Genomic DNA, 17,562 nt, shown 5'->3' on the forward strand with positions numbered 1-17,562 from the left:
ATATTGCACTTATCACTATTATGGCAATAATAGATGTTTCCGAATTTTCTAACCTTGTTATGTTATTGGTCTGAAAAAAACCTTACGATAAACATTTCGTATAATATTAGTGTGTGATTGTAACAATTTATATTTATTTATTCATTTAAATTGTTTCATAAATATTTGCAAAAAGGTTTAACTTTTGGATTATTTTTCAAAAGCCTGCTTACAATAAATAAGGAAATAGGTACTTCTCAAAATAAATAAATATGATTGCTAGATAATTGTTCATTTAATTAAAAGACTTATTAATTTGATTTTTATTAACATGTTTACGTGATATGTTTTCGACATTGAAACGAATAGCTATTCACAATAGCGCATACATTACAGTCGTCATATATTTTTTCTGTTTCTATGGTTACGCAATTTTAAAACAGATTAACAAGAGAAAGTAAGCTTTACTATTCGCTACGTGATATTTTTACCACCGTACATTTATAATGGTTATAGAACTAATAAACGGCACGCAACATACTTTTGTGTTAAAAATCACGTGTCAAGCACGCGCATAAACATTTACATTAGTATAGGTATGGACTAGCATTGCGTAGCTCAGAGTAAAACTTGGTTTAATTATTATAAATTTGTCTTTAATTATATTTATTGAATAGTTACTTTTAAATGTGAATCTTAACCGATTTTTGCGAGTAAACCTTCCTTGTATTTCAAGATGATCAGCCCAGTCCCTAGAACTTGTTAATCTTAAACAAAGTTTGCGCGTTCAAACCCAGGCAAGCCCATTTTCGTGTGCTTAATTTGTGTTTAAAGTTTATCCCGTGATCAGCGGTGAAGGAGAAATCTGCATGAATAAATTTCTGCCGCAGTACGCGTACTTATCAAACGAATGTAATACATTTTGCTTATTTACATATTTTACGGGTTGTTAAAATCGCATACATTCGTTTTAACAATACGTTGAGACTTAATAATAAATTTGTAAAGACAAACCTATAATAGATAGAAACCCTGAATGAGAGCGACAATGGAACCTCAGTAATGACAAACATGCGCCATTGACCTCATTGTGAGCTGGATACATAAACAAAATAGCTGCAATCATTCCTATCCTACGAGTACGTAGCATCTTCTTGAATGTTGACATCCAAAAGGACGTTTTTGTTTACATTATTTGCATTGATACAAATGAGTAAACAATGTATTAGTACAACGGTCAAACTGAATGAACACAGATAAAATAATCTAATATAATTTACTTTACGATAAATATAGATATTATTATAATAAGTATAATTTAATTTGCTGTTTTTAATAATAGCTTAAAAACCTGCACTTACGAGAACGTAGTAGATATATTTAATTGAGTGTGAAAATTAATTGTGCTTGTTAATATACTTTTAAACATATTTTGTATCATAATTGTTTAATCTCTGTAATTAATAATCATATAAAACTCGGAAAAAAATACATATCTTCGCGGTTACATTAGGTTATGTGATATCAAAGCCTTGTATATGTAGGTGACCTATTTAAATGTTGTTATGTAATATAAGATAATACGAGTTTTTTCATATGTTTAAGTGAATGATATTATATTCATGAGAAGTTTTACTTTTTATATAAGAAATTATCGTTCAATAACATCGAACTATGCGGAACAATTATAAAACATCAACAAAATACGAATTGAATGAAACTACCTACTGTTCTACATAGATAGATATATTCAGTATGTTATCTCGTGTTTAATCTCTGACGTCTATAAATTTGAAGATTATTTTTATTTTAGGTTAGCTATGGAAGTTTTTAACGTAACTAAAAAACATACCCCTTATTTATATTATATAGTCGTTTTCGTGCGCATATGAAATAATATCACATTATTCAGACGTTAAGTATTTTATTTCTTATTAGGATATTTTTAAAGATGTCTATGCGACCAGTGTTAATCTATAGACAGCTATATTTATTTAGATAAACGGCGGCAGAACCAGCCTCAAACCAGTAGAGCTATTCTGTAAGAAGAAACTCGAAACTCACCGCATAACACGAGCGTGAAATTTCACAATGTGATATGACTAAAATAATTATCAGGATATACATAAAAAAACGGCGTGTCGCCGTATGTCGCACTGCAGTAATTATCTATACGTATCTAAAATTATTTCGATGTAGGACATATTTTCAGTATCATTTATACGTTGTATTACTTGTGTATCACATATATTAGGGTGGATCTACCATTAAACCTGTAAGGAAAAAATCACCGCAGAACACGAGCGTAAAATGTCAGAATGACAATGAAATGACAAGCAACATTGAAATTAATAATTATAAAATGTATAGAATATACGTATCAAAATAGCGTATCACTGTTGTTACACGATATTAACTTAATTTAATTAAAAGTTATAATTTTAAAGGAAAACAAATACATAGTATTTTTTTATATTATTTCACATGCATTCTAAACTAGTGTGAAAATACAAAAAAATCGTTAGTCTAGTCTAGTTATGATCAAGTAAATTATAATTTTTAGTCTTAGTCACAATAGAAATATTGATATTAGATATATTGCAATTTGCAGCTTTCTCTATTTTTCCACCATCTAAACAAATTATGTGCCCTTTGTTAGCCAGTTAAAAAGATAAATATGTTTACAATGTGTCCAATTCCATTGAAATATCAACACAAAACAATAAAAATTACAAATAAACTAGTCGCACCTCTTCAAATATAATATATTTTAATGGCGACTAAATGGCTATAATACCAAATCGTACGCTTTATTATTTGTCTCTATTTATTTTTCAATATAGGTACTTGGTTGACTTGTTTAAGTTACTATAATATAAGGTACGAATTCCTAACATTGACACTAAAAATGGTCAACTACCGGTGCCTAGTCGACTATGGGGACGATCTTGCTGTGCAGCGTTTCTCAATGTTATTCAAAGATTCAGTCAAAACGATGCTATTAAATGTGGTGACACTTGCTAACGAGAAGCCTGACCTAATTCCATTCAACTTTTAATGAGAATCCATCAAGTTAGAAGCATTTTTTTCAGAAGATATTTTGTAATTACTTTGCAAAGCGGAGCAAGGTACATATCTCTTGGGACATCTTCCGCTTCGAATCGTTGATAAAAAGCTAGCACTATATTAATGTAATAAGTTTTTAGATAATTAAAAAACATTTAATAATATCGTGATATTCATTACCAAATTCAAATGCAAATAAAAAAAAATGTTTTGGTCGCTGTGATAAGCTCGACGCCATTTAATGAGACGTTATTAACAAATTATTATTATTAAACCGATTTATTCATATTTATTTGTATATAAAATTGAAGTTTCCATTTATTTGTAACCGCTTACAAATGTACTTAAAAAGTATAAACAAAATATGTATATACATACATAAATAATATTATGTTCATCTATTAATACATTTAAATAAGTATTTACAGTATATCCTACATTATCCAAGGCGCCATAGATGCAACTCTACTAATGTTGTTACAATGATTTATTTTGATTATGGTTCAGTTTTCCTTATCAGCGTGTCAATGCCGGGGTCGCCTTGTGCGCGTCTCCTGCAATTTATAAAATGTTTTCAACGTTCTTATGGTCTACATCACTGGTCTAGTGGCTTATTACAAGGTTGCCGATGAAAGGTAATTTATGTTTGGGTTCAAAGGTAATTTATGTTGAACGGGTTTTCTGTCAAGAAAGTCTCAGTAATATCCCGTCACCTTATTATCTCTGGAAGTGCGAAAAGCGTGGTATCTCTCCAATTGCGTCGGGGATTACAAGTTTGTAATAAGCGCATTTGTGCACTATAATAAACTGCGTACTTGATTAGTTCTCGAGACTGGCTGGCGCGATCAAAATTCGTCTAGGAGCGTTTAATAATTTTTTTATTTAAGTTCCTATTACGATGTTGGAGAAAAATTGATGTAACTGTAATATTTAAACGCATAAAATAAAATAACCGTCATATTGAATTAAACACAGTATAATATTTCGTAATTTAAATTTTATATTAAAGCGAAAATTTTAAAATATGAAGAAAAATAATAATTAAAAACGACCCTGAGTTTAATATTCGAAAGGATGTATATGTGGTAACATACACATAAATAAAATGTTATCACTGCCTAAGTTTGGTACATATACGAGGTTCAATAATGACGTCACGGTATCCAAATTTCTAAACGTAAAAAGTTACGAAGGGTCTAATCGTTACATAACACAAAAATTTAAAACGCTCTGTGAATAGAGATGTTAAAGTTTACAGTGCACTATTACAATGAAGTTAAAAAACATTGATAAGTTGTGTAACCGAATTGGACCCTTGCGAAACCGACGGTGCGTAAGGTCACTACCGTCATTTAATTTTGCACGCTTTCATAATACTCATTTGATGTAAATGACCTCCACCGTTTTAATATTTGATTAATTTATGTCAAGACGCGTTATGACAACGCACAAGGCACATTTAGTCTACCCACAATCTACAAAAAAAAAAAACTATGAAAATCTATTATTTCAAATATAAATATTACTACATATATATTTTACTTACAAACATGTGACTTGACTTTATGAATTATAATATGCGTGGACTTATATATGTATAGCAATACTTCCCGTGATCGCGTTGTCATTAGATATAATATGATTTTATATCTGTAAATAAATTTAAAAAGCCGCGTCTTGATGCCTTCATACTACCATATTAGTTTGATGCGCAGGCACGAAGCTGGATAGTTTGTTATAATTTATGTACATAATATTTTCGTTATCATTAATTTAAATAAGTATTATATTAAATATTAATACTACAAAGTAATAATTAAATTAAATAAAAGTATAAACTCGAGATACTTAATAATAATTGCATATTACTTTATTTGCAATGTTTCACTTTATACTGTTTAAATTTTTTATTAGAACCAATTAATTATATCAAATAACTTCATAAATTACAAAATACAAAATAAGAATGTCTTGAGCATTTAAGTATAGATAATATCTACATGCTTCTAAATATAGTTTTGTATTTATGCAGTCTAGACAGCTTACCGGTTATCTATTTTTAATGTCGATGTCGGTCGGGAGTCCCTGACTAGTCTGGAGGGTAAGAATGAAAGTTTCCTTACGGATCTTTCGAAGAAATCTCCATAGATTTATAGTCTGTGCTTTAGCAAGCAATGTGGTATGTCAATATATTTCTTAAATCTTTGCACTGTATCTTGAAATCAAATAATTATTTAATAGTTTGAGTTATAAATTATGATTTATAAATCAAACTTAAATTTATTTATAAGTAAGTAATCATAGTTCAGAAAACGATATTCATAATTTTTACCTATGTGGTGTGAATTTTCTTTGCTTTACTTTAAAAAAGGCGATTTATTTTATGAAAACGAACATTATGTTTCCTTTGTAGACATATCTAATAACATCGTTCGAAAAAGTTTTTGCGTGCACGATTGCGTAAATGAATATATATTTGATTGCCTGCATTCATGGACCATCATAAGTAATGTTGTGTTTGTTTATTGTTCAAAAATATTAAAATAACGACAGATTTATTATTTAAATAATACAAATACAGGTACCTCATCATGTGACCACAGTTAGAGGCGAACATAAAATAAAATGAAATGTGCAGTGAAGCGTTAAATTGGCATAGGCGGGTAAAATTACTTAAGTTTGTGTTAACGGAATTTCGAGGTCGAAATGAATTGACGTCAATCATGCGCAAACGCAGGGAGCTAAGCATAGTCTATACATCCCTTTCGACCTTGGCGTTCTGGTTCAGATGCCGGCTTACACGTGGCAGCTTAAGGTGCGGTCTCTGCTATTTGTTATTTATGTTTGAAGGATGTTTAAATTTACTTCCGTAATTATATTGTCGAACGAACAAACATATTATTCACCTTGTTTTTGCTTCGTATGCTAATTAAAAATGGTAAAGCATCTTGTTTGTCTTAAGAAGTTACTAGAAGAATTCTAATTACTACAAGAACGTGCTATGCATTTCCATTCTCACATGCTAGGGCACGTGGTTAAACGGAGATAATCTTGGACTCGTACGTTTCTCAATACACAAATAGTCGATACTACGATTAGATAATCGTGTCATGTAAAAATATGACGATTTAATTTTATACGTGATTCCTTTTTTTTTTTTCTTGAATCGTACTGCTACTTAATACCTTGAACTTGCCGCTTAGGGTCAAGTTGATTAAATAACATTGAATGCCTCCCTTCTGCCCTTTGAATTCTTACAAATTACAAGGTCGATGCTATAAAAAAAATCGAGATTTTTATTCATTCATGGCTGTTATATAATAGGTTTAATAAATACTTACCCCTTGAATGCTCTACACAGTCCCTTTTATAACGTAAAATAAAAAAGCAAGATACAATGATAAAAGTTTTTGATTTGCAGCTGACTGCTTAGGAATATCATTGTATGAAGCATTATTATTCTAAAACATATAACAATAGATTTTTTTATTTATGTATATATAGCCTTTTTCTTAGAACATTTTAGCAACTCAACCTAGCCTAGCCCATAAGCTAAGGCCTCCCTTTTAAGGAGAAGTTTTTGATCTTATTCCATCCCGGTGTGGGATGACAATTCACATATGTGGCAGATTTTTATCCGAGGAGTAAAGGTTTCTTCACGATGTGTTCCCACACCTCCCTGCACGGATTGAAGTGTAAACATGAATTATACAAATAAACATTCCATTGTGCTCGCTCTGGCTTGAACACGCAATTTTCGATAAAGATTAGCCTGTATTGACCACGGGGCAATCTTGGCTATCTACAAGCTTTCTTACTGGATTCTAAATATTTTTACTTGTTCTTTTGTTTAACTACTTTCGACTTTAAGTGTGTCAATATTATTTGTTGATAATGTTGGTAAAAATTTCCAAGTAGGAAATTTAAACGCCAGATGCATTTTTATGAGTTGTTTTAAAGTTATTTGACTTTGTAGCAACTAATGTTGCTTATTATAATTGTTTATATTATAATTATAATATATTATAATTATTATAATATAGTGGTGGTACGGAATCTTTACCGGAACCGGAAGTCCATGACTTTTTGGTTCTGCTCAATTATATTTCTAATATATTTCCGGCTATAAATATGGAGCTTACTGGACTTATAGACACCGATATGATTTTTGGGTTTTTCTATATAATTCTGAATAGCACACCTATCTATGCCTAGAAAAGCACCTAAAGCGGTTGGTAGTGCGCTTGAGCTCTTTCTAGTTGTATGGGATTACCCATCCCATCGGACTATCAATGCGAGGGAATTGATATTTCACTTAAGTTTACACACACATTTGAGGACTATAACATGATGCGCAAAAATGATTAGTTTCTCTTGAGAGTGGCACCGCTGGCCGTCAGGAAGACTGCTTCATAATAAAATGGTATGATGTTTTTGAAGTACAGTCTTATTAATATTATAAGTATATGGAAAAAAGCAATCGCTTTTAACTAAGAAATTTGGAAAAGCGTTTTTTTTTCTTAGCTTCCTAGTCATAAATTTAAAAACGTTTTAAGAATTTTTTATTGAAATTGTGGTTATCTTGATATACTCATCGAATGAATTAAAATGTGTACAAAACATATATATCAAAATCAAATATACAAAATATATTTTACATAAAATCCAGATCTTGCTCGTAATAATATCTCCGTTTGTGGTTAGATCAAAAATTAACATGGAAGACGCATAGTGAGCATGTTCGATCTGAACTAATGTCGGTTACTAGGAGCCTTACGAAAAACATCTGACTGTGACAACATAATGTTCATATAATTCATAAAAAAATATAAGTAATTTCACATTTACAATATCTGGCCGATATCTGAGGATCAGCTTCAAAGACCTCGTTTCATTATAACTATCTTACACCAACCACATGATTACATTAGAAGACTAAACTATTTAACGTTAATATATTATTATTATTTACTTTATATACAACTTTTACTTGGCGGTAGGACTTTGTGCTGGGTACCACCCACTCATCAGATATTTTGCCACCAAGCAGCAATACTTGGTATTCTGTTCCGGTTTGAAGGGTGAGTGAGCCAGTATAACTACAGGCACAAGGGACATAACATCTTAGTTCTCAATGTTGGTGGTGCATTGGGGAAGTTAGGGATGGTTATTATTTCTAATATCAGGTGGCCCATATGCTGGTCCGCCTACTTATTACATAAAAAAAAAGTTTATTTATCTAAATCGAAATATTCTTTATCCAAGTAAGTTCAGCGCTTTTGAAACGTCGTTACAGTATTGGAAATCAAAAGCCACCGCCGTTTCGGAAAGTAGATACTACTGAAAATAACCGGTAAGAAACTCAGTAGCTACTGAAATATAAATATCCCATCAAAAACATAAATGTAAAAATGAGAGCCAAGTCTAAAATTATGATATATACCTTGGTTGTTGACTTCAACGACAAAAGAAGTGAGATCTAAATGGGTGCCAAGGTCAATGGTCCTTCCTGAAATTTATTTATAACTTCATAAAATATAATTTCTTCTTATAATTTAGGACAATATATTGTAGCCTAAGGTCTGTCTTGGAGAGGCTCTGGAGAGGCCAACGTAAGCCTGCTCTTTTCTAAATATAAGGAGCCTATGTCGAGAAGAGCACTGTCAAGGCGAAGGCCTTGTGATTTTTGGGTAGTAGTAGAATATGCTAAGCAAATAGAGAATTGTTTCCTTTGAACATATTCATTACTTAATATCTGAAACTTGGTTTTGACTTCTAGTTCGCAAATTAAATTATGTTTAAATTGAATTGTTATTTTACGTGCGCTATTGCTGTTGTCGACGTCCCAATGTACCTTCTCTATTTTTCCATTGGACCCATTCACCAGTCCTTTGCTGACATCAGCATGCTTGCTCGATACTATTCTTCCAAGCAATAAGGATTCCCGTTTGTAGCGCTAGAGTACATACTTAAATCATCCCAGTTACGATATACATACTTACTCTACTACAGTCTCACGAAACCTATTTTTTTGTTGAATACTAGTATACTCAAACAAAGACTATGCAATCAAATAGACTAGGCAGCGTCCATCGGAAGGCATTGGAATAATTCTTATGAGCGCGGTTGCCATTCGCTCGGACACGTCCGCGTCAAGGTTTTATCGCAACGCTCCTATCCCGCTGCTCCGTCGTCGCCTCGCGCGCCGTGTACCGAAATGCCTATTATTATTATTTTTTAAAGTATAATGATTTTGCACCATTGATATGCGCTAAATGCCAGTTAATAACGTAATAAATACGAAAGTCGACTATACTCATAATCATACTAAAAAGGAATTATTTGGATTTAAAAAAATTAAGGGAGGTATTCAACTCGTTATATATTCACGTGAAGACCTTAAAATCCACATTAAGACCGGCTGTCATAAGTTTTGATTGCTGGTTCTCACATCATTTTTTATAGTTATTACAGTGACTAAGTATATAAGTGTTCCTAATAGACCCAATAAAATGAACAATTATAATAAAATGATATTTTTTTTCCAGTTTCAGATTTAATTCTTTGTATTGGCCTAATTATCTACCTGCATGCCAAATTTCAACTTTTTAGGTCACCTGGAAGTAGGTTATAGTTTTGAGCTAGAGGTCAGTCTAGACGTTAATATCTAAATAACCGTTTGTGATGCGTTTATGAAATTTGGAACACATATGTATCTCGCGAGTCTCAATATATGAGCCAATTTTGACACGTTTACGTCAAATAGTTTTTGAGTTATGAGGAGGTCAAAAGTGGCTCCAAATGGTTCGTGAAATATTACACACGGTGCTGCTCTTACTCTTACGGTTACTTGAACTTGGCTGACACGCTACCGCGTGTCTAGATATCACTTAAATAAATAAAAAATACAACTGTAACCACTTAAGCAGAGATACGATAGAAATCAACTACAATTTCGAATAGTGGGAACTATTAGCTATGGTTCAAAGAATATTTTTTGAAGGAGCACAGTTAGGTACTCAATGTTTAATTTTCTTATCGTTATTGTTAATAATTTGACGACTATACGTTGGTAAATACATTTTGAACATTTAATTTCTAATCAGTTTTAAATACTTCGTTTAAATTTCATACGATCAAAATTAATATTGGTATTATATTTTTCACTGCTACAATATTATACGTAAAGCTAAACAATAATTCATTTTAAATCAATAGAAGCGTACGGCTGTTAGTACCTACAATTAGCGAATATCAGAACATTAGCATATATATAAGCACAAGCTAAATCGTTACCTATTTTAAAACAATATATGTTTTTCTTGCAAATGTGAGTGCAACATTTAAATTTCATCACAAGGTAATAAACAGTTCTTATGAATAATTATCTTTAAGTTATTTCCTATTGAAACCAATTATTTATTATCTTGCAACAAAGATTCGACTTGTCGGGCGACAGTATTCACCAAATATTATTTGCCAGTTTGTGATATTAAAATAACCCATTTTTACTAAATGCATAGGTATGTATACACGGTACATATACCAAAATAACATTTTTTACAATTTTTATCTGTCTGTTTGTTCCGGCTAATCTCTGGAACGGCTGAACCGATTTCGACGGGGCTTTCACTGGTAGATAGCGGATTTAATAAGGAGTAAGGCTACTTTATTTTAGAATTATATATAGAATAAAAATGAACTCACGCTACAGTATCCAAATAACTTAATTCAAACAACGCGCACGAAGTCGCAGGCACAGCTAGTATATATATATATATAAATTATGATAAAATATAAAAAATAAATGTAAGCTGTTTCAATGCCTAAAACGTCACTTATGTATTCAAAGTGTGTAATCGTCTGTTAATTGGATGAACGAATAAAATTAGTCGTCCACAAATCCGATTAATAAAATAAATAAAATTATAGATTATAGAATAAAATAGCGATATAGCGATATCCGATTACAGGACGAATAAAGTAAAAAAATAAATTATAAAAATTATAGGTTCACGGTACGTATTTCTAGAAAGTTAGGTTTGATTTTTTTTTTAAGTAACTTATATTATTATTGTAATCGGACAATTAATATATCGCTATTTGCGTGGCTTCAACTCCTACAAAGATATTTGCACTAACAACATAATTGACGCTAAATACTCTAAAAGTACTAATAATCGCTGATCGAGAAGCTAAGTAGGTTTATGGAGCGGACCCGAAGGCAAGTTGCTTTATAAAGGATTAGTTAAACGAAAACTATTTTTTTCGTCTTTAATAGCTAACAGACAGAACAAGATGCGATGGAGTAATTATTATACATTTTTGTATATTTTCACTTTTTAATTTTAAACAATAGGTACAATTACCATAAAAACGTAAGAACATATTTTGTAATTTGTAAGTTGCACACAGCGCCTCTGCTTTGCGCAAAAACGAAAACGTTATATTTAATATGTTTAATTACGTATTACATGTAGTAATTTACATTTTCATTATACTATTTACATATGTTATGTACAAAAAAAACATCTTGAGAAAACCTCCAGGTTTTCGAAGGACGAAATATTGCAATAAAATCCAAGCTTCTGCTTAAAATGATAGGAAGCCATTGCCCAGTTGTAAAGAGGTATATCTCTTTTCAGGGACATCTACACACTATTGACAAGCTTATTTTGTAAAGTAATAGCCTGTATTAATCCCACTGCTGATCTAAATCCATCTATTTTTTTTTGCGGAGAAGTTCTGCAGATTATCCACCAAATTGCTTCAATCTTCACACCATGTTTTCCGTCAGCGTCATTACGAATAATAGATCCTAAAATGTATTCCTGTAATCTTCTTAAGATTCACATATTTCAGCCGGTGTGGCAACTCGGCTAATAAAAAAAAATCTCTGTTAGAAATGATAATATTGTATAAGAATGAGATAGTAAACTGAGGCATGCATTGTTGTCATTAACAGCTTTCACTCTACAACTACGCAATAATTCCTTGTTTTGTTTTGTTCGTTTTTGTTCCGGAGTGAAGGGTGAGTGAACCAGTCCAATTACAAATTGAATATTATCATAGCAGCGAAGATCCCACGATTGGTATCGCGTTTGCAATGTGGGCCAAGACTAAATTACCAATAAACGTCGATTAAGTTGATCAAATACCTTAAAAAACAAAAACGAATATTTTGTTAGTTATTATATATATTATATAGTTATAATTTTGACCGTGCTCTAGGTTATTTAAATAGGTATATAATGTTTTAAGTAATAGCATATTAATTTATTACATCAAGTATATAATGAAAGGTAGAAATGAAGTGCACTTGAATGTTTATTTTACGTAAGAGTGCAATGCTCTTAAATGTACATAGAAGCGTAATATAAACTAGATATATGCCATTAACTTCATTTCAATAGGGCATTGACCGCGAAGGTCACATTATCATGAATCAAGGACTTACATAAGAGTCGGATAATTTCTAGTATTATCGCAATGACAGCTCGAGTGTTCCGGGTTCATTGATCTTACAAGGACGTTCGTTAGCTGCTGATTGACTAATATATTTCGCTCAGCATAATAACCACGTATATCAATGTTTTTAAAAATATTCAAAGCAATCTGAGCTTAATATCAATATCCTATCACCTATGTTTCTATAACCGTTTCATCTACGTCATTTGAGACAATGTTTGATATAGCAGCAGTTTTACTACGCTACACATTACTAAAATACTACCAAGTAAATACGACGTGGGTCATTGAACTTTGATTAATATCGAAATAGGTACAATAAATTCTAATGTAATATCGACTTAAGTATCGTATTTCTCAAAACGATTGTAAGTCGTGTATTATATTTCAAACACTTTACATACCTACTACATATTTAGATATTTATAAGAATTAATGTTTTAACTTGAGATATGAGAGGCATTTCAATTATTTATTAATTTCATAAAGAATTTTATTTTTATTTTACTGATATCACTGAAAGAGAAGGAAGTGATACTCTATAATATAAAACCGCCATTTGCCGCCATTTTTTAAAACTAAATATATTTAAAAAAAAAAATTTTTTTCCTCACATAAGTACGTTAAACAATTTATGTTAATAAATATCCTGCTTTTCCTACGTACTTACATTATAAGTATCAACGTAATATTCTTATTATTTTTCTTTGACCTGCGTAAAATACGAGTAGCTCTTTATGATTAAGTAGTAATAGTTTTTACCATCTTACTTCTAAGATTTAAAAGATGTGCACGTGTCGTTGCGATAATTTTTTGTACCTATATTTAAGTATGATGGCTATAATCGTTAATTAATTATTGGCTCCATTTGTAATTAACACAATCATACCAACTTAGGTCTTCATTTCTCAGATCACGAAGCAAGAAAATAAATAAAAAACATTGACAACTGTTTACAGTTCATATTAAACATCGCAAATGTTACTAGTTTAGTAACTAGTGGTAGTCCACGTATATGTTATTTTGTTATTAAAAGTTTATCCAATAGAAGATTTTACATAAATCAGAAGTATATGAAGCTATTATTATTACGTATTAAGCAATATAAGGTTCCGTAAATATATTTAACATTTAAATAAGAATAAATACAGTGGATGTGATTATACTGGTACTTTCAACAAGTTAGATACCTATCTATTTTTTTAAGATTTTACGGCTTTCCGTTATTATAATTTATCTCGATTGCGTAAGATGTAGAAACGAAAATTGATTAGTTCCAATTAGTAAAAACGTTTTAAAGTTTAATTAAGCGGTTATTGCAACATTTGTCTCCAAATTTAATCTATCACGCCTACATTGAAATGTAGGTTACGAAGTGTATGATTCCAATATGATATGCAATCTCTTGGTTGAATATTGAGCGGTCAACGACCTGCTTACAAATCAGAGAATGCCACTGCCCGTTCTTTGTTCGCCTTAAATAAAATTAAAAAAAAAAGAAAAAACATTGCGGTAGGACTCACATATAAACATTATTTTATCTTGGTTTTTATTCTTCCGTATAACGTTGTATTTATAAACAATTTTCGTGACAAAAAATTTAAGTAGGTAATACATTTAAAAAAGACAAAATTAGGAAAGTCAAAGTATAATTATCGTTAATAGTGAAAAAATTCATAGAATAAGTACATCTTATTTACTACATGATTTGATTACTATGAATATAAATTACTACCTGACACATTTATCAGTCCTGATTCCTGTTGAGTTCAAAATGTAATTATTTCGTATATTATTGCATTGACAGGATTTATTACCACCAAGAATTCGTTTGAAATTCATCTAAAATCTCAAGTAAAGCTATCCATGTACCTATCGCTTAGCAACCGCAACTACCGATCTTCGAATAATTTAATTCGCCTGTTCAATATTAGTAGCGCCGTACTCATTTCTCATTTCACTTTCGTTGAGTCGCTCCAAGAGCCGCTGCAAACGGTCCCCGTGTCGTTGGCCCCACGTCCTCGCGGCCGCGTGCCGATTAGATAATTTCCGCGCTGCGTTGTCAAAATACTCGTGACCCAATGATACAGTGAATACATTGGGTCAATGAACTCGCAGCGATCGCGCAAATAACTACGTGATCAGCCTGCACACTAAAATATCGATACGAAATTCGTTATCGTACGAAAATACCGTAATCGCGAGATTATTGATACGAAATCTGTAGATAAAATATTTTTACAAGGACATTTTTGTGTAGGTAGGTACAGCTGAATATAAATTGTTGTATAAGTATTTTAATTATTGTAAATCCTATTTCTACAGCTTCGATTTATAACACGAAATGTTGAATATTAAAGAGAGCCATTCATATATTTTTAATATCTCTAATAATCAGAATCAATAAATTCTAAACCCTAAATTTTAATGCAATTATAAAAAAAAGTTTAATTTTCCCCCTAATTCCTGTAATGTTATATCTGTAGTGTGTCCAAACCTAAGGGAAAAACCGTAAAACGGCCTTTGATCGTTAAAATCGTTTTGTTATCGAAATTGCATTATAATTCCAAGACCCAATAAATTTTGTAGATTTCCTCTGCGTCACTACTTAGTAAATTTTCCGACGCTCCTCTTAATAATTTATACTAAGTACACTGCTATATAAATGATAAGATATAGATAAAATGATGTTATGATCTGGACTACTAATTATACTTTAAGAGTGATTATAATAACATGATATTATGTTATAGAAATATTTCGATTTTTTTTTATTTACATAAAAATTTTCGGTGTGAACTTATGTAGTACTTATAGAACTTATGTAGAAGAAATTAGAAAAGAAGATAGAAACCAACCCTAGGAAGTACGTTCGAAAACGGTTAGAACTACTCTTCCGTTTTTTAAGATTTATCGGAAAAATAGTCAATGTTGACGATTTAAAAAAAAAAAGACAGCGAAATCAAACTTTAATATTTTAACTTAACTTAAAATCAAATTGTGCTGCTAACAATTTTCTTGTTTTATTTAATAGTGATAACAGTTCAATATTATCTAATAAAAATGATTCATCGAAATATCTAGGCAACCAAAAAAGTGACTGAAATAATGGATGTGGATGCACGAAGTAACACTAAAATTTCGGTACAAATTAAAAAGTTCGTAACCAAAAGAAAAGTAAGTATTCAAATTATTCCAATATTACCAGTAATCAATCATAGATTTTTTCGAATCGAATATTTTACCTATTTATACATTCTTGCATAGGAGTTACGTAAACTTTCAAGATTTAGTAATATGTCAGCTGCATATGAAATGTTTGAAGATAAATTCAAATGATGAAAAGAAGCACGAAATAACTCATAATTACAGCCATATCAGTACCTTTACCTAAGTAAACTTTGCTCGAATCAACAAAATCTCCATTAAAATTCCATAGTCGTAAATGCCTTACAAATCTGTCAGTATGCGGATTTTGCCATTTACCTACATTGTGACCATTTAGTTAAGGCGTGGCGGTAATATATTATATGCACATTAGAAAATTTGAATATGCATATTATTATATTATAGGCGGTGAATGCACGCAGCGACCGGCGCGAGGCCGGCCGATCACCTCCCTTATGTAACTCCACGGACTACCATAAAGTGCAACGCCCACATTTAAAACAAACAACAAGGGGCAAAACTTGTCTACATCGTAGGTTTTTGATCTTGATGTAAATATGGTGCCGGCAATGGCCAGTAAATATGTTCCGATCGATTGCACAAGATGCATTACTCGAATTATCGCACTTAATGCTGTGTAACCCGAAATTACGTTATCAAACTTCTGTAATCGTTTTAAACAATTTAGCGTTCATTGATCCCTCCGATTTTGAAATGTTTGTGATTTCATTGCAAGCCATTTCGCTACAGCATTAAAACGTATTGCACCATTCACATTAGTATGCCTATTTAGGATGGATGAAAAATGAAACGAAAATAAAAATGTGCTATCTATTGTTTGTTTATTATTATTATTAGTTATGGCACGTAATCATTTCTCTAAATCACAATATAAATGAGATTCATCATTTGTGTAAATTGTAAACGAAATATATAACAAATGGATATATAATTTTAACAAATTCTAACAACAAAATTATGGCACAGTAAAAATACCAATTATTATAAAATCTGCCAGCACTATGACATTCGATGTTAAATTTTTGTCATTGTTAATCAAAAGAAAAACATACGGGCGACATTACTTAAAACTTTGCCACTTTACGACAGGACCCTTCACCCTAAGACTGCCGACCTAGCTCGGCTAACGGGTGCAATGACCATTGAATCAGAAAGTTTAGGTTTTACAATATATGTTCACAAAAAACAGGTAATTAGTTATCCCCTTGAAAGCTTAATCCAGTGTTTTATAAGTTCTCACTTAGACCAGCTGAGCAGGCTAGGAGTACGATAACTCGTGTTTGAATTAAAAATATATATATAGACCAGATTTAAGATAAACAGTTCGCTTCGTGTAACTCTATCACTCTAATCAGTCCTTCGAAAAGGCAAGTACAATCGTGTTAAGTGTTACCATAAAAAAACGGATATGAAAAATGTTATCGTGTGAAAAAAAAAATATGACAAGGAAACAAGGTTTGCCGACATTCAAAACTTTTTCCATTCATGAATAATTTATAAATGAATATTCAAGATCTCCGATCAATGATATCATGTCAGTTCAATGTCAAAGTTGTTTATTTGTACTCCTCCTGTGATCGGAATAGACTATAGACTCGATTACGGAATCCGTAATTTTGTCAGCGTTTGTTAATTAAAAACAATAATAACGCCTCACTGTGTTCGGTGGTAATATTGACAGGTACGCAGTCATACTTCAGACCGGCAAAGTTACATGGCATGCACTTTAATCTCTATAAAAGGATCTTTTAAATCCTTACCTGTGATTGTGAATTTTTAACACTGGCTAACCTCAAAACATTTTTCAGTCTACATTGAATTACAAATTCAAATTATTTTATAATATATTTTACATTTCTT

The sequence above is a fragment of the Vanessa tameamea genome, chromosome 8 (assembly GCF_037043105.1).
Source record: "Vanessa tameamea isolate UH-Manoa-2023 chromosome 8, ilVanTame1 primary haplotype, whole genome shotgun sequence".
In the NCBI taxonomy this organism is placed as follows: Eukaryota; Metazoa; Arthropoda; class Insecta; order Lepidoptera; family Nymphalidae; genus Vanessa; species Vanessa tameamea.